At 45.0% G+C, this 27420-nt stretch overlaps 1 protein-coding gene and 1 long non-coding RNA gene across 48 annotated transcripts in view; one reads left to right on the top strand and one right to left on the bottom strand.

Moving 5' to 3' along the window:
- Positions 1-27420, top strand: part of PPP2R5C (protein phosphatase 2 regulatory subunit B'gamma) — a 150918-nt gene that overhangs the window by 54076 nt on the left and 69422 nt on the right. The gene's annotated exons all lie outside the window — the stretch shown is intronic.
- Positions 4472-14200, bottom strand: LOC145529110 (uncharacterized). The gene is made up of 3 exons (XR_014070931.1): positions 14146-14200; positions 12667-13878; positions 4472-4623 (listed from the first exon to the last, which is right to left on the bottom strand). It is a non-coding gene; the product is annotated as an uncharacterized LOC145529110 (long non-coding RNA).

The raw sequence follows: 27420 nt of genomic DNA, 5'->3' as shown, positions 1-27420 counted from the left end.
CGCATTTTCTGTTGACTAATTCCATACATTTTTCATGTCAAGTGCTGCTTTCACTTGGTCTCATTGGGAGCAATACCCGTTGGAATCAATCATTTGGTTTTCCAGAAGGAACTCATACTAGAGGACTCCCTTCCAATTCTGCCATGTACACAATATCACTTCCTTTGGATGAAGACTGATGCCTTTGGGGTGGTTCACGGTGGCTCATTGCGCTTGCCCTGCGATCTCTTCCATTCCACATTATTATACAGCATCCACTTTTCATCACCCGCCACAATTTGTTTTAAAACAGAACATTTTTTTTTTGACGTTTAAGCAGAGTCACATGAGGAAATATGGTCAAGGTTTGTTTGTTTTTTTCCCCCACTTTACTTACATGGAACCCAAATATCAGAGCGATTAATATAACCAAGCTGCTGCAAATGATTTTCACTGCTTGATTTGGATATTTTGAGTATGTCGGCTATCTCCAGTGGCGTATAACGTTGATTGTTCTCAATTAATTTCTCGATTTGATCACTATCAACTTCAACTGGTCTATCCGACTGAGGAGCATTGTCCAGCGAGAAACCTCCAGCATGAAACTTCACCAACCGTTTTTGACATATTCCATCAGTCACAGCACCTTCTCCATACACTGCACAGATCTTTTTTTGCATTTCAGTTGCGTTTTTACCTTTCTTGAAATAATAAAGCATAACATGCTGTAAACGTTGCTTTTTTTCTTCCATCTTCAATGGCTACTACAAATGGCTACACAATCCACCAGTTTTGATGTTTGTTTTTTTTTTAACGCATGCTGATATGACACCCGTCACAATACAATTTAACAAAATTGTTTCAAGTGAAGTAAAAGACAACTAAACGCTACAAGAAGCATCTTATGGAAAAAAACCAAAGAACTTTTTGGCCAATCCACATGCCATGCACTACCCCCCCCCCCAAAAAAAGATAGTATCTGAACCGAGATCCAAACTATAACCTTATACCTTACTGTTTCAAGTTTTAATATTGTAGTATTTCTAGTAGAACTGGAGTTGTTATACCTGTTTGATTAACCTTTTCAGTCTGCTTTGTCACTGATGCATGTGAATTTCATTTGAATAGTAATGTCTCCTAAGGAACAAGCACAGTTTTCCCAAACTGCTGGTCCTTTATGCTTGGTAACTTCAACGAGGAAGAAGAGGCGGGGACCAGGGGCGGCGCTGTGCGTGTTTGTAGACCATTTTGGTGTGTATACAACTAGAAGTCCTCTCTTCTCTCCTTCTGCTAGTAAGCCAAGGTTCTCCAGGGGTGGCCTATGATAACATTGTATTCACAGCTCTGGAGGTGTCCTCAGTATTTGCATAAAGCAGTGGTCAGTGGGCCCCTGGAGTCCCTGAGATACTTTCTAGAGAGCTGCAAGGTCACAATGGTCTCCAGTATTGCAGGCAGATTCTTTTACCATCTGAGCCACCAGGGAAGCCCTCTCTCAAGAATATGGCAGCCGTTTTTGGCCTCTTTCACTGTGTGGCCGTTTGCTCTGATGGTGCAAAGGCAGTGGTGGGTAAAATAGCTCCTTTCGCGGAGCAGGCCGTGGTGTCCAGCTGGAGACCACCACACACCCCACCATGTCACACGAGTCTGACCCCAGACGATCCTTGATGAAGCATGAAATGGTTAGTTTTATTAGATCTCAGCCTTTGCTCGCACACCTTTTAATAACATTCTGTGGATGACACAGCTCACCTGGAGCCCACAGGCCCGCTGCAGGGCTGCGTCGGTCTCCAGGGACACTGCGCAGTTGTGTGAGTTGCGAGCTGAACTGGCCACTTGTTTCAGGAACATTATTTTTACTTGAAAGAACAAGAGACAGACAAATTGGGTTAGTAAGGCCTGAATATTTGACACATGCTTTCTCGAAAGTGAAGTGAAAGTGAAAGTCGCTCAGTCGTGTCCAACTCTTTGCGACCCCATGGACTATACAGTCCATGGAATTCTCCAGGTCAGAACACTGGAGTGGGTAGCCTTTCCCTTCTCCAGGGGATCTTCCCGACCCAGGGATCAAACCCAGGTCTCCCGCATTGCAGTCAAATTCTTTACCAGCTGAGCCACCAGAAAAGCCCATTCTCGAAAAGGAATGAAGGAAGCCTGTCAGTTCAGGAAACAACAGTGACACTATTAGTTGCCCATGATAAAATTCAAGCGTGTAAGCAAAAGTTTGCATTTTGGGAAACTGCCAGCGTGAGCTTGACAGCTCCCGGTGCTGACGACTTCTGATGATACTAACGGGGCTTCTTGATCTGAACGACGGAATAGCTGCATGACTGCACACCAACATGTTCAGAGATGCTGCGAACATTCGTGGGCAGGAGAGACATTCAAAGTGCAGGACACACCACGGGGTTTGATGTCACTGAAACATCATCAGTATGGTTTCAGATTCCACGTTGCAGCTAAGCTTTCAGAAACTACCGCCTGTTGAACATTAGCATAGACTCAAAGAATAACCACAGTTTTTTTAAAAGTCATTGAAATACCTCCCTTTTCCAACTAAACATGTGGTGAAGGCTGGGCTTCTTTTCATATGCTTCAACCAAAATACCATACCAGACAACAATATAGAAGCAGAAATGCAGGTCTTCCTGTCTTCTATTAAGTCAGACTTAAATAAAGAGATAATCAAAAATATAAAACAGTGTCATTTTTCTTGCTATTTTTTAATGCAGTTATTCTGATGATAATATTTCAGCTAACATGAAATGAGCCTGTTACCTTAAGTGAATCGGTACGTGTTTTAAACCCTCTCTAATCTGGTATCAGTAAGCAGAATCCATGTGATCCACAGTCTTCAGGGTCCTCCAGACTGTTTTTAGAGGACCTGATTCTGACACCAAAAACAATTGAAAGCCCTTGGCCCAGGAAAGCTCTGTGGCATGAGCTGGACTTGCTAGACCCTGTTTTTACCAAGCCTCTGTATTTTTTTCTCCTCCTCTCTCAAAACAAAAAAAATTTCCAGATTAACTAGTCAGCTAATAATGTATATAGGTCTCCCGGGCCACAGTGGGAGCTAGTAACTGTGCCCAGCATGTGGGTAGTAGTGTCACCCCAGGACTGGGCCCTCTTGGCATTAATTGGCTCCCTTTTATCTTTTTCTGATCTTTTTAAAAAATTCATATGTGAATATAGCCACTTTGAAATTTTTTTTGAATTGGAAATAAAACTAAAATTATCCCTAGCTTTATCCCCAAAATGAGTCTCCTACCTTCCCTGGCATGTCAGAGCAAATTGTTTGGAGTTTGCTGTATATCATTTTACACATGTATGTGCCTGTGTATTCACACTAAGTAATGTAAATGTGGATTTATCTACTGACTGGAAGTATACAGTATTTTTTGTTTTCTATTTTTTTGTGGATTTTTTTTCCTGGCGCCTCGCAGCTTGTGGATTCTCCGACCAGGGATTGAACCCAGGCCCTTGGCAGTGAAGTGCCCAGTCCTGACCGCTGGACCACCAGAGAATTCCCTGGTTTTTTATTTCTTAAGACAAAAAAGCTAGCATGATAGTAGTTTTGGAAAACTTAACCTTTTACACGGTTTTAACGTGTTGATAGCTTTGTGAACTAATTCCTGATGCTCTTAGCTAAATGTAACATAGTATCCTGAATCGTGCTGTATATATGTACACCACATAAACTCTTTACGTGTGGTCCCACGCTTCTCTGCGGGTTCGGTTTAAACCCCCTTGGACAAGGTGGGCGTCTGGTGGGAGGCTGCAGCTAGGGGCGCGTCTGCCCTGTGCCCAGGCCGTCCCGGGGGCGATCTCAGGTGCTTGGAGCACCCAGCAGGTGGCACAGAGGCGCCGCGCTCGTCCTGCGGAGGTCCAGAGGGAGTGTCCGCGAGCAGACCTGACCAGGCAGTGAGTGAGGAGGCCCGTCTGACTGGAGCTGGGCTGCTGCTTCCACACCTCCCTGCTGCAAATGTGGACCCTTCTCCGTGCTTGAGGCCTGGTCCCCAGGAGTCATCTTACCTGAGAGAACACCGATGACCCTCCTTTGCCTGCTTTTTAGAATATTTTCCTAGATGTTGAAAACACTGGGGTCTTGTCAATTTAGTGGACCCCCTTCCTGAATGAGATACAGTCACGCCGCAGTCAAGCTATCAGATTCAAGGCTGAGGCCTAACAGTGTGTCTTACAGGGTGACTGGGGTCCTTGACTGTCTCCAGACCTTCCTGAGTCTGTGAATGTGCCATATTTTTGAATGGGTTTGATTAAATTACTTGTTTTTCAAGGGAATTGAAAGAAAAGAGCTGAGATTCAAATTCTAGCCTCCTGTCCCTGAGGACAGAAGCACGTGATGAGAATAAGCAGATTGCTCCTTTTATCCTTAAGAGAAATGCTATGCTGGTAGAAAACTTGAGTGACTGGTTTTTTGGTTTGTTTGGGTTTTTTTTATGACTTTCACAAATTTAAAAACATTATCTCTTTGCAATAAAGTCACAAATGACACTTTATTGAAGCAGCATTATTCATCTTAAACAAAGGTTAACTTAAGTTTACACTTTAAGCCAAAGTTAAACTTGCAAAGTCCTGAAATATTTTTGCTTATCTTCTTCCTCTCTGCCTGCTTCTTGCCATTAAGCACTGCTTTCTTTTTTTTTTTTTTTTTTTTTTTTATTTTATTTTATTTTTTTTTTTTTATAAATTTATTTATTTTACTTGGGGGCTAATTACTTTACAATATTGTAATAGTTTTTGCCATACATTGACAAGAATCAGCCATGGGTTTACATGTGTTCCCCTTCCCGAACCCCCCACCCACCTCCCTCCCCCTCCCATCCCTCTGGATCATCCCACTGCCCCGGCCCCGAGCCCTTGTCACATGCATCGAACATGGAATGGTGCTCTGTTTCACATATGACAATACACATGTCTCAATGCCATTCTCCCAGAACGACCCACCCTCACCTTCTCCCTCAGAGTCCATAAAATTGTTCCATGCATCTGTGTCTCTCATTCTGTCCCGCATATAGGGTTATCGTTACCATCTTTCAGATTCCATATATATGCATTAGTATACTGTATTGTTGTTTTTCTTTCTGGCTTACTTCACTCTGTATAATGGGCTCCAGTTTCATCCATCTCAGTAGAACCGGTTCACATGTATTTTTTTTAATGGCTGAGTAATATTCCATTGTGTATATGTACCACAGCTTCCTTATCCATTCATCTGCTGATGGACATCTAGGTTGCTTCCATGTCCTGGCTATTGTAAACAGTGCTGCGATGAACATTGGGGTACACGCGTCTCTTTCAATTCTGGTTTCCTCGGTGTATATGCCCAGCAGTGGGATTGCTGGGTCATATGGCAGTTCTATTCCCAGTTTTTTAAGGAATCTCCACACTGTTCTCCATAGTGGCTGTACTAGTTTGCATTCCCACCAACAGTGTAAGAGGGTTCCCTTTTCTCCACACCCTCTCCAGCATTGATTGCTTGTAGACTTTTGGATAGCAGCCATTCTGACTGGTGTGAAATGATACCTCATTGTGGTTTTGATTTGCATTTCTCTAATAATGAGTGATGTTGAGCATCTTTTCATGTGTTTGTTAGCCATCTGTATGTCTTCTTTGGAGAAATGTCTGTTTAGTTCTTTGGCCCATTTTTTGATTGGGTCATTTATTTTTCGGGAATTCAGCTGCAGAAGTTGCTTGTATATTTTTGAGATTAATTGTTTGTCTGTTGCTTCATTTGCTATTATTTTCTCCCATTCTGAAGGCTGTCTTTTCACCTTGTTTATAGTTTCCTTTGTTGTGCAAAAGCTTTTAATTTTAATTAGGTCCCATTTGTTTATTTTTGCTTTTATTTCCAATATTCTGGGAGGTGGGTCATGGAGGATCCTGCTGTGATTTATGTCGGAGAGTGTTTTGCCTATGTTTTCCTCTAGGAGTTTTATTGTTTCTGGTCTTACGTTTAGATCTTTAATCCATTTTGAGTTTATTTTTGTGTACGGTGTTAGGAAGTGTTCTAGTTTCATTCTTTTACAAGTGGTTGACCAGTTTTCCCAGCACCACTTGTTAAAGAGGTTGTCTTTTCTCCATTGTATATTCTTGCCTCCTTTGTCGAAGATAAGGTGTCCATAAGTGCGTGGGTTTATCTCTGGGCTTTCTATTTTGTTCCATTGATCTATATTTCTATCTTTGTGCCAGTACCATACTGTCTTGATGACTGTGGCTTTGTAGTAGAGTCTGAAGTCAGGCAGGTTGATTCCTCCAGTTCCATTCTTCTTCCTCAAGATTGCTTTGGCTATTCGAGGTTTCTTATATTTCCATACAAATTGTGAGATGATTTGTTCTAGTTCTGTGAAAAATACCATTGGTAGCTTGATAGGGATTGCATTGAATCTGTAGATTGCTTTGGGTAGAATACTCATTTTCACTATATTAATTCTTCCAATCCATGAACACGGTATATTTCTCCATCTGTTTGTGTCCTCTTTGATTTCTTTCATCAGTGTTTTATAGTTTTCTATATATAAGTCTTTTGTTTCTTTAGGTAGATATATTCCTAAGTATTTTATTCTTTTTGATGCAATGGTGAATGGTATTGTTTCCTTAATTTCTCTTTCTGTTTTCTCATTATTGGAGTATAGGAATGCAAGGGATTTCTGTGTGTTAATTTTATATCCTGCAACTTTACTATATTCATTGATCAACTCTAGTAATTTTCTAGTAGAGTCTTTAGGGTTTTCTATGTAGAGGATCATGTCATCTGCAAACAGTGAGAGTTTTACTTCTTCTTTTCCTATCTGTATTCCTTTTATTTCTTTTTCAGCTCTGATTGCTGTGGCCAAAACTTCCAAAACTATGTTGAATAGTAGTGGTGAAAGTGGGCATCCTTGCCTTGTTCCTGACTTTAGGGGAAATGCTTTCAATTTTTCACCATTGAGGATAATGTTTGCTGTGGGTTTGTCATATATAGCTTTTATTATGTTGAGATATGTTCCTTCTATTCCTGCTTTCTGGAGGGTTTTAATCATAAATGGATGCTGAATTTTGTCAAAGGCTTTTTCTGCATCTATTGAGATAACCATATGGTTTTTTTCTTTCAATTTGTTAATGTGGTGTATTACATTGATTGATTTGCGGATGTTAAAAAAACCTTGCATTCCTGGGATAAAGCCCACTTGGTCATGATGTATGATCTTTTTAATATGATGTTGGATTCTGTTTGCTAGAATTTTATTAAGGATTTTTGCATCTATGTTCATCAGTGATATTGGCCTGTAGTTTTCCTTTTTTGTGACATCTTTGTCTAGTTTTGGAATTAGGGTGATGGTGGCCTCATAGAATGAGTTTGGAAGTTTACCATCTTCTGCAATTTTCTGGAAGAGTTTGAGCAGGATAGGTGTTAGCTCTTCTCTAAATTTTTGGTAGAATTCCGCTGTGAAGCCGTCTGGTCCTGGGCTTTTGTTTGCTGGAAGATTTCTGATTACACTTTCGATTTCCGTGCTTGTGATGGGTCTGTTAAGATCTTCTATTTCTTCCTGGTTCAGTTTTGGAAAGTTATACTTTTCTAAGAATTTGTCCATTTCTTCCAAGTTGTCCATTTTATTGGCATATAGCTGTTGGTAGTAGTCTCTTATGATCCTTTGTATTTCTGTGGAATCTGTTGTGATCTCTCCATTTTCATTTCTAATTTTGTTGATCTGATTCTTCTCCCTTTGTTTCTTGATGAGTCTGGCTAATGGCTTATCTATTTTGTTTATCTTCTCGAAAAACCAGCTTTTAGTTTTGTTGATTTTTGCTATGGTCTCTTTTGTTTCTTTTGCATTTATTTCTGCCCTAATTTTTAAGATTTCTTTCCTTCTACTGACCCTGGGGTTTTTCATTTCTTCCTTCTCTAGTTGCTTTAGGTGTAGAGTTAGTTGATTTATTTGATTTTTTTCTTGTTTCTTGAGGTACGCCTGTATTGCTATGAACCTTCCCCTTAGTATTGCTTTTACAGTGTCCCATAGGTTTTGGGTTGTTGTGTTTTCATTTTCATTCGTTTCTATGCATAATTTTATTTCTTTTTTGATTTCTTCTGTGATTTGTTGGTTATTCAGAAGCGTGTTGTTTAGCCTCCATATGTTGGAACTTTTAATAGTTTTTTTCCTGTAATTGAGGTCTAATCTTACTGCATTGTGGTCAGAGAAGATGGCTGGGATGATTTCAATTTTTTTGAATTTACCAAGGCTAGATTTATGGCCCAGGATGTGATCTATCCTGGAGAAAGTTCCATGTGCACTTGAGAAAAAGGTAAAATTGATTGTTTTGGGGTGGAAACTCCTGTAAATATCAATTAAATCTAATTTGTCTATTGTATCATTTAAAGTTTGTGTTTCCTTGTTAATTTTCTGTTTAGTTGATCTATCCATATGCGTGAGTGGAGTATTAAAGTCTCCCACTATTATTGTGTTATTGTTAATTTCCCCTTTCATACTTGTTAGTATTTGCCTTATATATTGTGGTGCTCCTATGTTGGGTGCATATATATTTATGATTGTTACGTCTTCTTCTTGAATTGATCCTTTGATCTTTATGTAGTGTCCTTCTTTGTCCCTTTTCACATCCTTTATTTTAAAGTCTATTTTATCTGAAATGAGTATTGCGACTCCTGCTTTCTTTTGGTCTCCGTTTGCATGGAATATGTTTTTCCATCCTTTCACTTTCAGCCTGTGTGTGTCCCTAGTTTTGAGGTGGGTCTCTTGTAGACAGCATATATAGGGGTCTTGTTTTTGTATCCATTCAGCAACCCTTTGCCTTTTGGTTGGGGCATTCAACCCATTTACATTTAAGGTAATTATTGATAAGTATGATCCCGTTGCCATTTACTTTGTTGTTTTGAGTTCGTGTTGAAACATCCTTTCTGTGTTTCCTGTTTAGAGAAGATCCTTTAGCATTTGCTGGAGAGCTGGTTTGGTGGTGCTGAATTCCCTCAGCTCTTGCTTGTCTGTAAAGCTTTTGAATTCTCCTTCATATCTGAATGAGATCCTTGCTGGGTACAGTAATCTGGGTTGTAGATTATTCTCTTTCATTACTTTAAGTATGTCCTGCCATTCCCTTCTAGCCTGAAGGGTTTCTATTGAAAGATCAGCTGTTATCCTTATGGGGATCCCCTTGTGTGTTATTTGTTGTTTTTCCCTTGCTGCTTTTAATATTTGTTCTTTGTGTTTGATCTTTGTTAATTTGATTAATATGTGTCTTGGGGTGTTTCGCCTTGGGTTTATCCTGTTTGGAACTCTCTGGGTTTCTTGGACTTCTGTGACTATTTCTTTCCTCAATTTAGGGAAATTCTCAACTATTATCTCCTCGAGTATTTTTTCATGGCCTTTCCTTTTATCTTCTTCTTCTGGGACTCCTATGATTCGAATGTTGGGGCGTTTCATATTGTCCCAGAGGTCCCGGAGGTTTTCCTCATTTCTTTTGATTCTTTTTTCTTTTTTCCTCTCTGCTTCGTTTATTTCCATCATTCTATCTTCTACCTCACTTATCCTATCTTCTGCCTCCGTTATTCTACTGTTGGTTCCCTCCAGAGTGTCTTTTATCTCCTTTATTTCATTATTCATTCTATATTGATTCCTTTTTATTTCTTCTAAGTCCTTGATAAACATTTCTTGCATCTTCTCAATCTTTGTCTCCAGGCTATTTATCTGTAACTCCATTTTGCTTTCAAGATTTTGGATCATTTTTATTATCCTTATTCTAAATTCTTTTTCGGATAGATTCCCTATCTCCTCCTCTTTTGTTTGGCTTTGTGGGCATTTCTCATTTTCCTTTACTTGCTGAGTATTTCTCTGCCTTTTCATCTTGTTTAGATTGCTGTGTTAGGCGTGGCCCTTCTGTATTCTGGTAGTATGAAGTTCCTCTTTGTTGTGGAGGTTCCTCACTGCGGTTGGGGTTGGACAGGTGGCTTGTCAAGGTTTCCTGGTTGGGGGAGCTTGTGTCGGTGTTCTGGTGGGTGGAGCTGGATTTCTGCTCTCTTGAGTGTAATGGAGTGACCAGTATTAATTTTTGAGATGTCTATGGATTTGGTGTGCCTCTGGGCAGCCTGTATATTGATGCTCAGGTCTATGTTCCTGCGTTGCTGGAGAATTTGCGTGGTATGTCTTGCTCTGGAACTTATTATCTCTTGGGTGGAGCTTGGTTTCAGTGAATTTATGGAGGCTATTGGATGGTCTCTTATTAATTAATGTTTCCCCTGGCTTTCAGTCTTATTCTTGCAGTAGCCTCAAGACTTCTCCTTCCATACAGCCTCAATAATAAAACTTTTAGGTTAATGGTGAAAAGATTCTCCACAGTGAGGGATACCCAGAAAGGTTCACTGAGTTACATGGAGAGATGAGGTGGGGGGGGTGGGTTGTAGTGACCAGGAGGGGAAGAGGGGAATTCAAATGTGGAGAGAGCAATCTAGCCAGTAAGCACTTCCCTCTGTGCTTTCCACAGTTTGGAACCCTCAGAGTGATTCACAGAGATACATAGAGAGGGGGGAGGAAGGTAACAGAGGTGAGCATGAGTAGAAAGGGAGGAATTAAGAGGGGAGAGAGAGATCTGGGCAGTATGCTGTTCCTGAAGTGTTCTCCGGTACCCAGAACACCCTCAGAGATTCACAGAATTGGGTTGAGAAGAGAAGGAGGAGGGTGGGAGATAGAGGTTCCCTGGGGGAGAAGAAAGAGCATCAATAGGGGGAGAGAGTGATCAGGCCAGTGATCACACTCCTGAGTAAAAATGGGTCCTAAAGATTGGGTTCTTAAATGTACAAAGTTGATATCAAATATGTAAAACACAGATTAAAAATCTAGAGTAGAGGTTAGACTCTTATAAAACTTACAATCTAAAAAAAAAAAAAAAAAAAAAAAGAAAAAAGGGAACAGTGTAAAAAGAAAAAAAAACAGTAAAACAGTAAAAAAAGAAACAGTAAAAAAATGTAGAACAGGAAAAAAACATTAAAAAAAAAAAAACACAAAAGGTATAAGATATATGTATGTAGTTTGCTTCAAAAATAGGGTTTTTTTTTTTTTTTTGCAAGTTAATAGTGGGTTATGAAAATGAAAGTTAAAGGTGTAATAGAGGGCTTGAAGAAAAAGGAAAGAAGAGAAAAAAAATTTTTTTTTTTAATTAAAAAAAAAAATTTAAAAAAATTAAAAAAAATAATAATAGTAAAAAATATATATATCCCGGACTTTCTCTGGAGCTGTTGTGAGCAGTGTGGGATCTGCTCAGTTTTAGATAGATCCTTATTCCTGCTTATACTTTTCAAGATCTGTAGGTCCTTTTTAATGCAGTCGGTATTAGCTACAGGGATCTTAATCTGTTGGCCTGTCCCTTCCAAAGCACTTCCCTCTGTTTATTTGGCTTCTGTTTGGAGATCTCTTCAGTATCTAATTTCCGCCCTGCAACAAAGCGGTGGAGGTGATCTCTTTAGGTTCGCTTGTTCAATCGTGCTGTGGGGAGGAAGGAACACTGCAATTCTGGCGTGTGTGTGGTAAGCTCGCAGTGTCTCGGCCGCACTGGGTTCGCCCCCGCTCACGGCGTGTGTGCTTTCCCCGTCTACCCTGCTCAGGCTTCAGGTTACTCGGCCGGGGAGCGGGCCCTGAGCTGCGTGCACTTCCCAGGACTAAGCCGCTCAGGTTCAGGCTCCCGGTTACTCCACAAAGGCGCAGACTCGATTTTGCCCGCGGCTTATGCCGTTCCCGGTCGGAGCTGCCCAGGCGGCCAGGAGTTTGGCGAGGGCGCTGTCCCCTGTTGGGGCGGTGCGGCTTATCACCTCCCTGGTCCCCGCCTCGGTTTACGGGCGCGCCCGGCTCCGGTGTGCTTTGTGTCGGTTCTGGGGAGCTGGTCTCTGGCTGCGACCCTCCCGGCTGCTGTCGACCCTCCGGGATCTCAGGCAGTCTTTGCTTAAAAAACTGGGAGCCTGTTTGCAGTTTGGTAGGGGGTGCCCTCTCTAGAGCCGAGTTTGCCCCTTTCCGGCTCTGGCGGGCCCCGCCTGCCCGCTGTGTCCGGCGGGGGATGGCGCGGTCCGCAGCCGGCTAGCTCTCCTCTGGTATCGCTCAGTCCTTTGTTCTGTGAGCGGGCCGGCAGTGCCTTAGAGTTGGGCTTTTCGCGGGATAGTTCTCTCTCTCGCTGTCCCACAGTTTAGGTTACTATCTCACGTTAGCTCCCTCAGATTGCCCTCGGGGCACTCGGGCCCGGTCCTTAACCTAGGCAATGCCGCCCGCTCCTCTCCGTTCAGCCCCCACTTGCTGGTGGCGGATGATGCGAGCGTCTGGGGTTCTTTGCTGGGAGTTGCTTTAGGCACGTAATCTGTCGATTTTATTTATTTTTTCCTCCCAGTTACGTTGCCCTCCGAGATAAAAAATCCTCCCCCACACCCGCCGGTGAGAGGGTTTCCTGGTGCTTGGAAATTCCTCCTCTTTTACGACTCCCTCCCCGGGACGGGTCTCCGTCCCTAACTCTTTTGTCTCTCTTTTTATCTTTTATAATTTCTCCTACCTCTTTTGAAGATAATGCGCAGTTTTTGTGAAAGCCTGACGTCCTCAGCCAGCCTTCAGAAGTAGTTTTGTGAAGTTTGGTCAGCGTTCAGATGTTCTTTCGATAAATTTGTGGAGGAGAGAGTGGTCTCCCCGTCCTATTCCTCCGCCATCCCACTGCTTTCTTATTTTGTCTCATTTATTCTTCAGATGAGGCCATCAGATCTTGAAACTGACCTTTTCTAAGGCATGTAACTTTCCTTGGGTTGACTTTTTTTATTCAAATAATACGGTGTCAGTGGATGTGAATTCTGGATTTTTCACTCCTAAGTTTTGTGCACCAGTTAAATATAAATTTTCAAATATTGATCTTGAATCTTGGCATTTAATTTGATATGCGTTGCAATTATCAGTACCCAATTAAATAAACATAGATTGTCCCGTCTAGCTAGATGGGGAAAACACCTTTTGGGAGTGTACACACATGTATGTGCTCACGTGTCTCTAAAGCCAAAGAGCAACTTAGTTCAGTCTCTAGTCTTGTTGTTTAGTATATTGGCTTAATCATCTGCTTATTTGAGCCTTTCTTCTGTTTTAAAAAAGGAGGAGAGCCCTTAAGTGAAATGTAAGCTAAACCAGGATTGTAATTTTAACACTGCATCATGTCAAAAAAATATAAAGGGGCGTTTAAGAAGCATATTCAGTAACGTGTTCTTTGCCAGGAAACAGGGACTCATCAGCCAGTTGCCCGCCTTGACTGTGACATCCACAGTGACTCAGACACACCACCCAGGTAAATGTTTAGACGGGTTACGAGTGTGCAGAACCGAGGCAGGGCAGCGCAAGGGCTGTTGCAGCTCGGGCGTCGGCCATCCCTACGCGCGGCCCTGCATCCTGTCTGGTACACCAAGCACTGCCATCATCCATTTCTTGCAGGGTTTTTCGAAATTGTACGGCCTGGAGAGAAATTGTTGAGGAAGGCCAGCTGGCTCAGGGCAGCTCGTCCTCCCGTGTGACACCCAGAGGCCGATGGAGGCTGTGGCTGGTTGTCATTAGCGCCCGGAACCTTTTTCATCTTCAGAGCCCCTTGCAGGTGTTCATTAACCATCCTCTCTCCCACGAGGCAGCAAACAGGTTTTATTAGTCCCACTTTTACAGTGGGGGAAGCCAAAGCAGAGAGGTTCCCGGACTTGCCTGGGGCCAGAGGGCCGAGCTCCTGGGTTTTCTGAGTCGCGACTCCAGGCCCACAGCTCTCCGATGCGCGCAGCGCTGCCCTCGCAGCCCCTTTGTCACAGAGACCTAGCAGCGCGGTGCTGTCTGCTCTCGCTGTCTCGCAGGGGTGCTGAGTGCTGTGTGGCTGGAGCCAGGTTAGCTGATCTTATGGTGTCATCTAGAAAAGCAAGAGATGCAGATTCTGGGTCTTGAAGGTAAGGGCCGTGCCTTGGCAGTTTGTGGGTATGGATGAAATTAACTGAGTGGAGACTTAAAGCGCACCCGCTTGCCCTTAGCGTAACCTGGAAGCTCCTGTTGCAGAAACACGGTCTCCGGGACTGCTTTCCACTTGGTCCAAGGACCTTGCACGTCCCAAGAGATTTACGTCAAAGCTGTGTTTTCACCATAGCTAACAAGAGTATTTCAATGCTGAACATAAACTTACTACTGGTAAGATTCCTCATGAGTGATGTTAGAATTTAGAACAAAGTAAGATATATTGTTCTGTTGTAATAGAATTTGGAGCTTTGGGGCGGTAGGGAGGAGAGACAATTCGTTATCTGAAAACTGGCTGTTTTAGTACAAGCGTTTGTCCAAGGGGAAACAGTAGAAAAGACAACCGCTTTTGGATGATGTATACAATTGAGAGGGTGTTTACATTTTAAAAATAGTTCTTTAAAAGCCAGTGAAGTCATTTCCCCGATTTTCATAAAGCTCCGAGATGTTTCCTTCCTCATTCTTTGCTCCGAGAACTCTGGGCACGTGCTCTTGTTAGAGTCAGCGCTGGCAGTATAGCAGCGCTGCGGCCTTCACTGTGCCAGATAAGGTTAAAATTAAGACCCCCAATTTTTAGTCCACCAGGTTTGTTTTGATGGGAAGGAAAACTTCATGGAATACAGAGAACAAAATTTAGTTGTGACCTTCTGCCTTCTGGCCCCCTAAAGCTTTGTCTCCTTCCCTCAACAAATCTTTATAAATCACCACCCTGGTGGTCGGCACTGTGCTGGGCGCTGAAGGTGCACGTCTGGGCGCCTTCAAGTTGGCACCAGGGAGGAGAGAGTGGTCTGGCCGGGTGGGGCGGGGGCGGGGAGGCCTCACCAAAGTCATCCTGGATAAGCTCACTGGTGGTCCCCAGGGGCTGGCGGGGACCAGGGGTGACTCATTCAGCACATCAGGGAGTGTATTATGATGGGTATGGTGAGAGAAACGCTGGCAAAGGGTTTTTGTCAAGTAAGTGAGATCTCTTTGTGGACCAGAAGTGGAGACCATCAGGGAGCTGGGAGTGAGAGGACTCAGCTGCAGACCATGGTTGTCGCGCAGGAAGGGAGGGCCCTGGTTACTTCCACAGTGGACCTCAGACAGGCGAGAAACCGATGCCTTTGGTAGGGAGATGCCCAGCTTGTCACTCTGTGTGTGTGTGTGTGTGTGTGTACATGCTGTAAACATATTCCTATTCAAAAAGTAAAAGGAGATAAAGCATTAAAGTGGAGGGCACGTGTGGCTACTCATCTTTCTGTGCTCCTGTGCTGTGCTCCCAGCTAACTAGCTGGAACACAGTGTAGAAAGGCCACCGCCACGGACTTGGGTTTGAGACGTGACCAGAGGTTCGCTTGGCCAGCCCTGGCCCAGCCCGTTTACGTCCACGACCTCACTGCGGAGCCCAGGATGCAGGAAGGCTCTCAGTCACCTCCACTTCCTAACCAGGGCCTCACTCACACTGCACGGTTCTGGTTGAACTGACCTTTCCCCGTTGCATTTCACTTCGTCGCATGAACCGGTTTTGCTGTATTTCAGGTGTTGTCACGATGCACTTTTCCTTCCTTGCATGTGAGTGGTAAGGCTGTCAAAGCCAGATCTGCTGGAAACCCAAATTGCAGCATCGTCTTCAGCAGAGAGAGTTTTCAGAAATTTCCAGGGCAGGAGGGGGAATTTAAGAAGGATGTTGGAGAAGATGAGGCCGAATGGCTTTGGGCCTTCTGGTGGCACAAGAGGGGAGCCCTCTGCAGAAAACTGAGGGGGAGCGTGGTGACCTGGCAGAGGGAAGAAAGGGTCAAGGGCGAGAGGGAGCTGACGGGGTGAGTGAGGTGTGGGCAGCCTCCAGGGAGCAGTCCACGGTGGTCACTGTGATCACGATCCCTTAGTGTAGACATGCTTTACACTCTTCCCCAGTCTCTGGGTTCTCTTTTCACTTTCTTGATGCTATGGTTTGCCGCAGAAGAGTTTTTAATTTGGATGCAATCCAGTTTATCTAATTTGTCTCTTGTTGCTTTTGATTTTTGGTGTCATTTCTAAGAAATCATTGCCTAATCCAGAGATTTGCTCCTGTGTTTCCTTCGAAAAGTTGTACCACCTTAGTTCTTTCAGTTGGTCTTTGATCCACTTTGAGTTCATTTTTGTGCATGCTGTTAGGTGAGGGTCCGCCTTCGTTCTCCTGCATGTGGCTGGCTATCCAGTTTTCCCAGCGCCATTTATTGAAAGGGCCGTTCTTTTCCCACTGAATGGACTTGGCACGCTTGTGGAAAATCAGTGGACCGTAAATGTGAGGGTTTCTTTCTGGACTCTATTCCCTTCCATTGGTCTATATGTCTGTACCAGAGTCTTGATTCCTGTAGCTCTGTTGGAAGTTTTAAAATCAGGAAATGGAAGTCCTCCAGCTTTGTTCTTCTTTTTCCAAACTGTTTTGTATTCTGGGTTCCTTGCATTTCCATGTAGGTTTTAGAGCCAGTCTGTCGCCTCTCCTGGCCTCTCTCAGTAGTCTTGTCTGGGCGAGCGTTGGTTAGGTCAGGACAGTGCCCTCCACACTCTGCCTGGAAGCTCCTCTGACGGGGAGAAACCTGCTTTTGTTGGGAGTCTGGGGCCATGTCCTATTCTGGTCTAGTTCAGTTTGGCTCAGTTCAGTCGCTCAGTCGTGTCTGACTCTTTGCGACCCCATGGACTGCAGCACGCCAGGCCTCCCTGTCCACCACCAACTCCCGGAGTTTACCCAAACTCATGTCCATTGCGTTGGCGATGCCATCCAACCATGTCATTCATCCTCTGTCGTCCCCCTCTCCTCCCGCCCTCAGTCTTTCCCAGCATCAGGGTCTTTTCTAACGAGTTGGTTCTGGTCTAGTAAGAACCCCCAAAATGTTTGTCTCTGAAGTCGGGTTTTGTCACAGAAAGCTACTTGAATTTTGTATTCTGTTTATAATTATCATAGTTTAATATAAAGATGTTTGACATGATTCTGATTGCTTTTTAAAACGGATATTCCAGGAAGTGTGTCGTGTTTATCCTGTGGCCTTGTGCACCCCCCACCCACTCCCTCCTCACGCTCAGATCACACGCCCCAGTTGAAAAGCCGAGTTGCAGGAAACCTGCCCAGTAGAGCTTTTGTGTTTGTAAAGGTTGTTTCTCTGACCGCCTGCTTCTTGATCACCTCTGCAGACCCCAGGCTGGCCTCCGTCCCCCTGGGTGGGGCTTCCTGATTGTCAGTGTGTTGATGTCTCCTCGAGGCTGCCGCCTTGAGGCAGGTTTAGACCTTGTCGGTCTTGGCCATCAAACAAATTCCTACAGGGTGCAATCCATTCCATTCCCCAAGTTATCTTTTCTTGGAAGGTCAAGTTCTCGGCCAGGAGCACCCTCCTTAGTGTATCTAGATTCAGATGTACTGACGGTGACAGCCGGGAATAGTCATTTCCAGATGCCCGTGCTGCTCTGTGACCAGGCTTCTGCTTGTCCAGGCAGAGATAAAGGTGATATAGTGTGGAGTTTTCACACAGCTAAATTAATTCAATTTACAAGCCTATCCTTTTTTCTAAGATTGTCCTTTTTGGTATTAAAGTGTCTTTTATGATTTTTTTAAGAATGTTCCTATTTGTCAGTTAGGGTGGTAAGCCAATGTCAGTCTTTAAGATTCCTTGTGAAATTTTATTAATCTGCAAAATCCAAACTTCAGAACATCGCTTTAAGCCACAAATCTCCGATTTATGCCTTGTTTACATTCGGAATTACCACATAATATTTCAGACAATTTATGCCCATTTTTTTATTTCCTTTATATTTCCAGAATAGGCAAATCCACGGAGACAGAAAGCAGGTTAGTGGTGGCCAGGGGCTGGGGGAGGGTGTTCTTCTAGGGTGATGAAGAAGTCTTGAAACCAGAGAGGGGTGATTGCACAACGCTGTGAATGCACTAAATGCCACTGAACTATGCACTTAAAAATTGTTAATTGTAGGTTATGTGAATTTCTTCTCAGTTTTTTTTAAAGTCGTTTTATTCAATGTTGTAATTATATATGAGCCGGAAGGTGGGAGGGGGGGTGTGTCGGGGTTATATGAATCCAGGTGAGCACAGGATATGTGCTTACACACGCCGGTATATATTATTAATTTGTGTCTCTAAGCATTATCATTAGAAGCTAACCAGATCGACAGACTTTCTGCGTTGGGACAGCAAAAAAGTTGGTTTTAAGACTCCACTGAAACTCAAAGATATTCTTTAGTCTCACCTCACAATGTACATCCACCAGCTTTTTACAACCTTTCACCCTTGAAAGTTGAAGTTTCGGACTCGCCATCAGGAGAAATCGGAATAAAGTTTCTGCTGCTGCTCTGTCAGTGGCTGTGTCCTGGCGTTTTCTGGGACACCGGCCACCAGGCTGGAGCCGGTCCGTGACGTTCTGTCCTGTAGCCCTTGAAAGGGGAACGCGAACTGTGTCCTCCCTGGCCCCCAAAAAAGAATGGAGAGAAAAGATCCTACATTATTTTTAAGTGAAGAACCCTTGTTATAAATTCTGAGCACAGCATTGTTGTTTTTAGACTTTCTTTCCTTGCTGCTTCCAGAAGGAAACCCACAGAAAGCCCGCAGAGGCGCTGGGTTAGGGCCACACCGGACTTGGGGTTCTGGGGCGACGGGAACACTCACCACCGTTCAGGTTCCTTGGTTTCCTGAGGTAACAGAGCTTCAGGATCTCTTAAAATCATCCATAACGGTGGATTTTTTTTTTTTTTTTTAGAAAGGTGATTTTTTTCCTCTTAACTTTGACTTTATGTTTGTAACTGGGTTGAGTCTTGGCAGTGTTTACATGGGTTTCCGTGCCTCGAGCCTGCTCACAGCGGGGCCGTCCCGAGCGCACGGGTCTTGGCGGGAGGGGCCCAGACACGGCTCCACAGCGGCCCACCCCCGTCGCCCTCCGTCCATGCCTTCCGACTGCGTTTCCTCACAGGCTGCTGGCAGTTCAGGCCCACCTTGTTGTTGCATGGTTCTTGTCAATATCGGTTTCTGCTTTGTGGCGTTGAAATTTTACTGGAAACTGAACACTGGTTTGGCGTCCATAGTGACAAAAAAAAAAAGAGAAGTTTCTGAAGTCATTTCTATTTTGTCCTCAGCTGCCACAGCTGATTGCTCAGCATTCTTGTCTGTTAAGAGCCAGAACCGAAATTAGGGCACGCAGGGTATCATCTGAATCTCACATTCTGTATCATTTCGTAAAAAGAGTTCCACTTTTGTAAAGAAAACACCTGCTTCGTCCAGGCCTGCCGTCGAGGCAGGCAGCCTCCGCGCCCTGACTCGGTGGACGCCTGCAGTGTGAGCCCTCACAGCGCCCCGCCTCTGCCACTTGCTCTCCGAGGCTCAACTGGCTGTTGTCCACAGGAGACAGGCATCATCTCAACCCGTTAATTCGGGTTCCTGTCGCCGGTTCACATTTGTAGCCCCTCTAACATATTACATCAGTGAAATCTTCATTTATCCCAAGTGCAATCGCAGAGGATTTATGAGCTCCCTCGGATCCTGAGACCAGCGTATCACTCGTAAGGATGATCCACCTCAGAACTGTAAACAGATTCTCAGTTGTGGCTTTGGAGAGTCTGTCCTGATTCAATCCTACTTTGAGGCTAACAACCACTGAGGGTTCGCCCAGACCTGCGTAAGTCAGAGCAGCCAAAAATTCCCCAGAGCTGTCCAGGGCCCCTGGGCTCAGAACGGACCGCGGCGCGGGCTCTATATTGTGCTAGGCGTCGTGAAATGGGTCTCCTCTAGCAAAGGTATTTAGGTAAAGGTTAGTATGCCTCTTATGGTGTCCAAAGAGACACATGATTTCTATCAAGCTGGGTCAAATTATAGCTCCTGTGTCAGGTCCTTGAGTTGAAAGGCATGAATGGGCTTTCAAGTTCAGAAACCAGGGAACACAAAAATAAGCAAGAGGGCCTGCCCTCAGGGGGTCCGTGGGCTGGGGGTGACTGGAAGAGGAGTCCGCATCTGTGGAGAAGGTTGAAGGAATGCCGCCGTGGGGATGCAGGGGGAGAGGACAAAGGGATGCTCAGTGAGGTACCAAGGGGTCGTCTGCCCGCCAGCTGGACTTGCAGCAGTCGGGATGGGATGAGGGCGTGGGGTACCTGGCAGAGGGAACTACAGGAAGGCGAAGACGTGCTGGGGTGCCCGTGAGGGGATAGGGGTAGGGCCCAGGCCCTGTTGGAGCCTTCTTGTAAATGTGTTCGTCCAGCACACGTTTCTGAGCACTTTTGTGTCACACCTGTCACACCAGGTGAAGGATGTAAACAGTCTAGGTGCTAGACCTGAAAGCACTGCGCTTGGCAGGAGTGGCAGCCATGCCGGGTACAAGCAGCGTGCAGGAAGCGGGTCTGTTTTGCTTTTTACACACTGGGGTAGCCCAAGGTGCTTCCAGATATGATTGGCGCACACCGCTGGTGGCACAAGAGACAGTTTTAAGCACCAAAGCCTTGCTCAGCTTTGGTGATTTGTCTTGTTTTACAACAAATGAAATATGAGCCTTCTCGTTGGTGTTTATGGTAGCTTAATGTATAAGATGTGCTTGCATACTTACATAGGACATTTTATTATTTTAGCTCCTTCCAAAAAAGAACAATGAGGCCTAAAGTATTAGAATATATACAACAGTATATTAAAGAAAAAATTGTATTAGAAACCAGTTTGGAGGACCAGTTCAACCTTTGAATCGAGCCGTTTAGCACAGTTTCAGAAAAAAAATTCATGCTACTAATGGTCCAATGGACGTAGCATCTTTTTAAGCTGGCTTTTAGTTTATAACACTAAAACAGTTGCAAAATGCACAAAAGAAGGTGCTTACCTTCCTGTTTGATTTGTGAGGTGGGACATACCCACCTTATTATAGTTTATTCCTTAAATAAGTAGAAGAATTTATCTGTTATCTACACTGATTAAAGCTGAATTTAATTTGTCTGAAGACATTCTTATTTTGGCAGCAATACTATGACGTAGATTTGAAGGCAAAACCTAAAAGAACTAATTGATTGCCTGGGGTTGATGGAGAGATTCTGACACAGGGTTCCTAAACAGTCTTATATTTATAGAACCAGAGACTGGCAGAGGGTCAGCAGAAGCTGAGAGCAATTGTTGCCTCAGTGAGAGAAACAGAACGTACAAGACGGGTTGAATGATCTTGCCTCTCATTCAGGACTCCAAAGTATGCCCTCTGCTGGGTAGTAAGAGTCGACCAAGAAAAGCATGAACTTGGTGGAAGAAGAGTTTTGTTTTGCTCTTTACACGCTGGGGTAACCCAAGGTGCTTCCGGAAACGGTCGGCAATGCTGCTGGTAGCATGAGAGATGGTTGTAAGTGGTTCAGAATTGAACCTTATTTTAAACATTATATGGGCTTCCCTTGGGGCTCAGCTGGTAAAGAATCCACCTGCAATGCGGGAGACCTGGATTCGATCCCTAATTTGGGAAGATCCCCTGGAGAAGGGAAAGGCTACCCACTCCAGTATTCTGGCCTGGAGAACTCCATGGACTGTACAGTCCATGGGGTCGCAAACAGTCAGACACGGCTGAGTGACTTTCACTTTAAGCATTATATATTGGTGAATATAAAAGTATGTAAGTAGCGTGTCAAATCCACAATTTCTTAGATTATTGTTGCTTAGGACAAGGCCTAGTAAAAAGTGTGTCCACTTAAATAAAAACACCAAGTAAGCAGTAGCATGTCTGTGCACAAATGTGGCCGAAATTGAGGTGTTTGGGGTTGCCTGAAGCACAGAAGGCAGGAGGAGAAGAGGACAACAGAGGGTGAGATGGTTGGATGGCATCACCGACTCAATGGACATGAGTTTGAGCAAGCTCCAGGAGCCAGTGAAGGACAGGGATGCCTGGCGTGCTGTAGTCCGTGGGGTCACAAAGAGTTGGACACGACTGAGCAACTGAACTGAACTGAACTGAAGCATGGAAACCCTGGGATAGGCCTGCTGAGTTCATCCCCAGAAGACTGTTCCAAAGAGCCCCCTAGTCTCCTGTCTGCTTCCAAGCACAGGAGCCCTGGTGGCGCTGGACTTGGAGACAGGGGTCTGGGCTCCAGTAGCCCTCAGGGGAGGGCCGAGCTCACAGCTGTCCGGCCACCTGCCGCCACACTCTGGCCTTCCATGCTGTCTCCCTCCCCCTCCTCACCTCACCCTCAGCGCCCCTTCGCGCCCTCATTCACTGGGTGATTTCTCTGTGTCTCTCTATGCTTGGTGGTATAGCGCAAGTGAGTCACTCAACCTGCTGAGTAACTGTTTCCTCATCTGTACATTGGGAATGATAACCCTCTCCCTCAAGGGGTAGTTGTGGGTTCTACTCTCTGTGAGACGAGAGTGTGAGCCCCAGCAGAGTATGGAATGTGCTAAAGCCAGGCATGTTGGCAGCCACTGGGATCAGATCTGCCCGGTTCTTCCGTTGTTTCCAAATTCAGACCCCCAGCTAGTGAAAGCGGAGTACTGGTACTTCAGTTTTCAGGAGAGAAGGTTTGGCTTGGCCAGAACCTCGCGCTGGGCTCACGTTGTCTGCTGTCGGCCCAGGCTGCCGGGGAGCGGGGGACGGGGCGTGAGAGAAACCCGCCGCCCGGGTCTGCCCCTCGGGCCGACCCTGGGACTGCTCTGGCGTCCTCACTGGCCTGAGAGGTGCTCAGCCCCACTGATGCCTGGGTGTCCCGGCCGGTCTGCCATGACCAGAGCAGATGCTTTAACACGGGGTTACTTGGGGTCAGCGGGGAGATCCCTCAACTCTCAGAGTTTGGCACAAATTGCCGCAGGATCGGTAAGTTGCCTACAACATCTAATTGTGTAGTGTGATGGTTCTTTAGAAACTACCACCAAGGGTGACTGGTCTTGATTTTGCATTCACTTCTGGCCGTGATCATCTCGCCCAAGAGACTCCTCCCCTGCTTTTGTTCATTTGGTTTCTTCTGAGAGGACACTGTGCGGTGGGGCAAGAGCACCTGGGTTTGAGTTCGTCTCTCCCGGCCAGCCATCGGGGCAAGGAGGGTGCCGAACAGATGCCTCATCGACTTGTCCTAGGGATCAGGCAGCATGATGTGTATCAGTACACTGCTGGAAACATCAGAGCACTCACTGTAAATGTCTTTTACATTTTCTCTCTAATGAGCCTCAGAGTGCTTTGGTTTGGGCTTCCCATCTTCACTGAATCCAAAGTGGTCTGTTCCTCTGACCAAGTCTGGTGCGGCCCTGGCAGTTCTATCACAGACCAAGGGTCACCTTGTGAGTCTGGTCGGAGTGCAGTGGCTGACGTGCCCCTCGAAGCCTGTCTCTGGGACGAGAGAGCCCTGTCTCTGTCTGACCCGCCTCGTTTTCTGCGCTGAGGCCCTGGAGGCTCTGTGTGAGGTTAGAGGCGGTGGCCGTGAGACTGAGGCCAGTTTCAGGAGGAAGTGGTCTTTTCAATCTGGGCCAAAAATAGTCTTCTCAGAAAAAGGAGAGGAAGAAAAAGTGTGACATTAAGTGATCCCTTGATTAGCAACTAAGTGTGGCTGGTAACGTCCCACAGGCCGCCAGTAATTGACCTGAGAAAGCATTTCCCTCTCAAGGTCAGGGGGTGATTCCAGGGGAAATTCTCTTCCCACACCTAGCGTCTTGTAGGTAAAACCTCAGCATCGTTGCCAATCTTGACACCCAAGTCTCTTAAACCACGAGGTCATGTGATGCTTGCTTAATGTCCACGGGCTGTCAAGTTGCTTGGGGGCGTTTGTAGAAAGGGTTTCCGTGGTAAGATACCAATTTGGTCTTATCGGGAATCTGATTGGAGATGAGAATGGTGACTCTTTATTATAACCTGGGAGGAATCAGAAATAAACCCTCTAATTGACTACAACTACCCTGTCCTCTCCCAAGATGACTCTTCCAAAAACCTATGAGAAAAAGTCCTTGAATTTTGGAAAATCACTTTCTTAAATACAGCTCACTAGTGAGCATGTGATGATAAAAAAAAAAGCCTCAGAGGAAGGTTAGAAGGTCTGGCAGGGCCTTCTGTTCTGCTTCTCTTTCCTCCCAGTTTCCTGAAGAAGCCTTCTCCTTGAGGGGTCCCTTCACAGCGCACTCACAGCGAGGGCGGAGGCGCCTCTGTCTCTAGTCTCTGACTGACGGCCCGGAACCATTCGGTGTGAGGCGCGGCTGTCTGAGGCAGCCTGTCTGGCAGACGCCAGAGCAGCGATGTTCTGTGGGGAGAAGAGGGTTGTGGGGTTGGGGTGCCTGAGAGGCGGGCCTGGGCTGAGAGCTGGTGGGTGAAATCCCACCTGATAGCTGAGGCGCTGTGTGCCCCCATGGCTGCCAGCGTGGGGCACGTTTCGCAGTCCGCTGAGCATCTGAGAGAATCAGTAGAAGGAAAAGTGGACGGTTTGGATCTTTAGTTGGCCGGTAGTGTTATTAGATGAGACCGGGACTGAAGGCAAAATCCCAGACATCTGATGATTTGTTGAAAGGGTTCCTTTGTTCGGGCCACCCTCTCATCTAGGACAGGAGCTAACGGGGAACTTGGCCCACGTCAGAGTTACTTATATTAGGCACCGCTGATTTTAATTCACAGATTTTTTTTGAGGCGTTTTTAAGATTCTGGAAATAATGTTTTTGTTAACGTTTTGTTAAGGTTTACAGGGACTGAGGGACAGTCATGGTCTTGATCTTGACCAGGAGCAGCAAGGCCACACTTCTTCCCGTAAGAAACAGGCAGCACGTGGGGACCAGCCTGGGAGGTTAGAAAGGGCTCCTGGCCACTGGATGGGACCAGTGTGGCCAGAACTGTCCCCTGCAGAGGCTCTGAAGCCTCACTGCCTAGACTCAGATGCCAGCCCTGTCACTTCTGAGCTTTGTCACCTTAACCTCTGTGTGGATCTGTTTCTCTGTGTAACTCTATTCCTCTGCTTAGAAGAGTTAAAATAAGGCCTGGCACATAATAAGTACTCAGGGATAGTGAGCTATTGAAGTCTTTAAAAGAATTAAAAGTGAAGATGTCCTTGCTATTCAGTCGCTCAGTGGAATAGCAACTTTGTGACTCCGTCAACTGCAGCACGCCAGGCTCTGCTGTCCTTCACTATCTCCCAGAGTTTGCTCAAATTCATGTCTGTTGAGTCAATGATGCTAACTAACCATCTCATCCTCTGCCACCCTCTTCTCCTTCTGCCTTCAATCTTTCCCAGAATTAGTCTTTTCCAATGAGTCAGCTCTTTGCCTCAGATGGCCAAAGTATTGGAGCTTCAACTTCATCAGCAGTCCTTCCAATGAACCTTCAGGGTTGATTTCCTTTAGGATGGACTGGTTTGATCTCCTTGCAGTCCAAAGGACTCTGAAGAGTCTTCTCCAACACCACAGTTCAAAAGCATCAATTCTTTGGGGCTCAGCCTTCCTTATGGTCCAACTCTCACATCCATACATGACTACTGGGAAAAGCATAGCTTTGACTATATGCACTTTTGTCTGCAAAGTGATATCTCTGCTTTTTAATATGCTGTCTAGTTTTGTCATTTGATTTCATAACTGCAGTCACCATCTGCAGTGATTTTAGAGCCCAGGAAGAGGAAATCTGTCACTGCTGGACAGATTCTATTTGCCATGAAGTAATAGGGCTGGATGCCATGATCTTAGTTTTTTTAATATTTAGTTTTAAGCTAGCTCTTTAACTCTGCAGCCATGAAACCAGAAGACGACTGCTTCTTGGCAGGAAAAAGCGATGACAAACCTAGACAGTGTGTTGAAAAGCAGAGACGTTACTCTGCCAACAAAGGTCCATACAGTCAAGGCTATAGTCTTCCCAGTGGTCACATACGGTTGTGAACACCAGACTGTAAAGAAGGCAGGACACCAAAGAATTGATGCCTTCAAACCGTGGTGCTGGAGGAGACTCCTGAGAGTCCCTTGGACAGCACGGAGATCAAACCAGTCAATCTTAAGGGAGATCAACCCTGAATACGCATTGGAAGGACTGATGCTGAAGCTGAAGCTCCAGTATTTTGGTCATCTAATTCGAACAGCTGACTCATTGAAAAAGTCCCTGATGCTGGGAAAGTTTAAGGGCAGAAGGAGAAGACAGCGTCAGAGAATGAGATAGATGGCTGGACGGCATCACTGATGCAATGGACATGAACTTGAACAAACTTCGAGAGATGGTGAGGGACAGGGAGGCCTAGCGTGCTGCAGTCCATTGGGTCGCAAACAGTCAGAAAAAAATGAGTGACTGAACAATAACTACTACTAGTTTTCCTTCCAAGGAGCAAACATCTTTTAATTTCATGGCTGCAGTCATGGTCCATAGTGATTTTAGAGCCCAAGAAAATAAAATCTGTCACTCCTCCCACTTTTTCACCTTCTATTTGCCATGAAGTGATGGGACCGTATGCCATGATTTTAGTTTTTTCAATGTTGAGTTTTAAGCCAGCCTTTTCACTCTCTTCTTTCACCCTCATCAAGAAGCTCTTTAGTTCCTCTTTGCTTTCTGCCACTAGGGTGGTATCATCTGCATATCTGAGGTTGTTGATATTTCACCTGGCAATCTAGATTCCAGCTTACGATTTATTCAGCCTGGCATTTCATATGGTGTATTATGCACAGAAGTTAAATAAGCAAGTAAACAATATACAGCCTTGTCATACTCCTTTCCCACCTTTGAACCAGTCCGTTGTTCCTTGTCTTGTTCTAACTGTTGCTTCTTGACCTGCATACAGGTTTCTCAGGAGACAGGTAAGATGTTCTGTTATTCCCATCTCTTTAAGAATTTTCCACAGTTAGTTGTGATCCACACAGTCAAAGGATTTAGCGTAGTCAGTGAAGCAGAAGTACATGTTTTTCTGAAATACTCTTGCTTTCTCTATGATCCAGTGAACGTTGGCAGTTTGATCTCTGGCTCCTCTGCCTTTTCTAAACCCAGCTTGTACATCTGGAAGTTCTCGGTTCGTGTACTGCTGAGGTCTAGCTTGAAGAATTCTGAGCGTTACTTTGGTAGCGTGTGAGACGAGTGCATTGGTGCGGTAGTTTGAACATTCTTTGGCATTGCCCTTCTTTGGGACTAGAATGAAAACTGACCTTTTCTAGTCCTGTGACCACTGCTGAGTTTTCCAAATTTGCTGGCATACTGAACACAGCACTTTAACGGCATCATCTCTTAGAATTTGAAATAGCTCAGCTGGAATTCCATCACCTCCACTAGCTTTGTTCGTAATGATGCTTCCTAAGGACCACTTGACTTCACACTCCAGGATGTGAAGTGAAGACAGTGTGGAAAACTAGCAAAATAAAATACAATAGGAAACTAAATTTTCAAAATTGTTTAAGGAAATTCTTCAGTCCCCAAGCAAAAATAAACAAGATTAGACCTCCAGCAAAAAAAAAATAGAATAAAATCTGAAATTCTGTACGCAGTTGAGGCGAGGAAGCTAGACGGGGTTTCAGCTGAGCTGCAGGCAGAGAGCTGGGGCTGGAAGTCCC

Source organism: Giraffa tippelskirchi, chromosome 12 (assembly GCF_054371585.1).
Source record: "Giraffa tippelskirchi isolate mGirTip1 chromosome 12, T2T-mGirTip1v1.2.pri, whole genome shotgun sequence".
NCBI classification, from domain to species: Eukaryota; Metazoa; Chordata; class Mammalia; order Artiodactyla; family Giraffidae; genus Giraffa; species Giraffa tippelskirchi.
The sequence above is the reverse complement of the archived record's forward strand: the minus strand, read 5'-3'. Positions and strand labels throughout refer to the sequence as shown.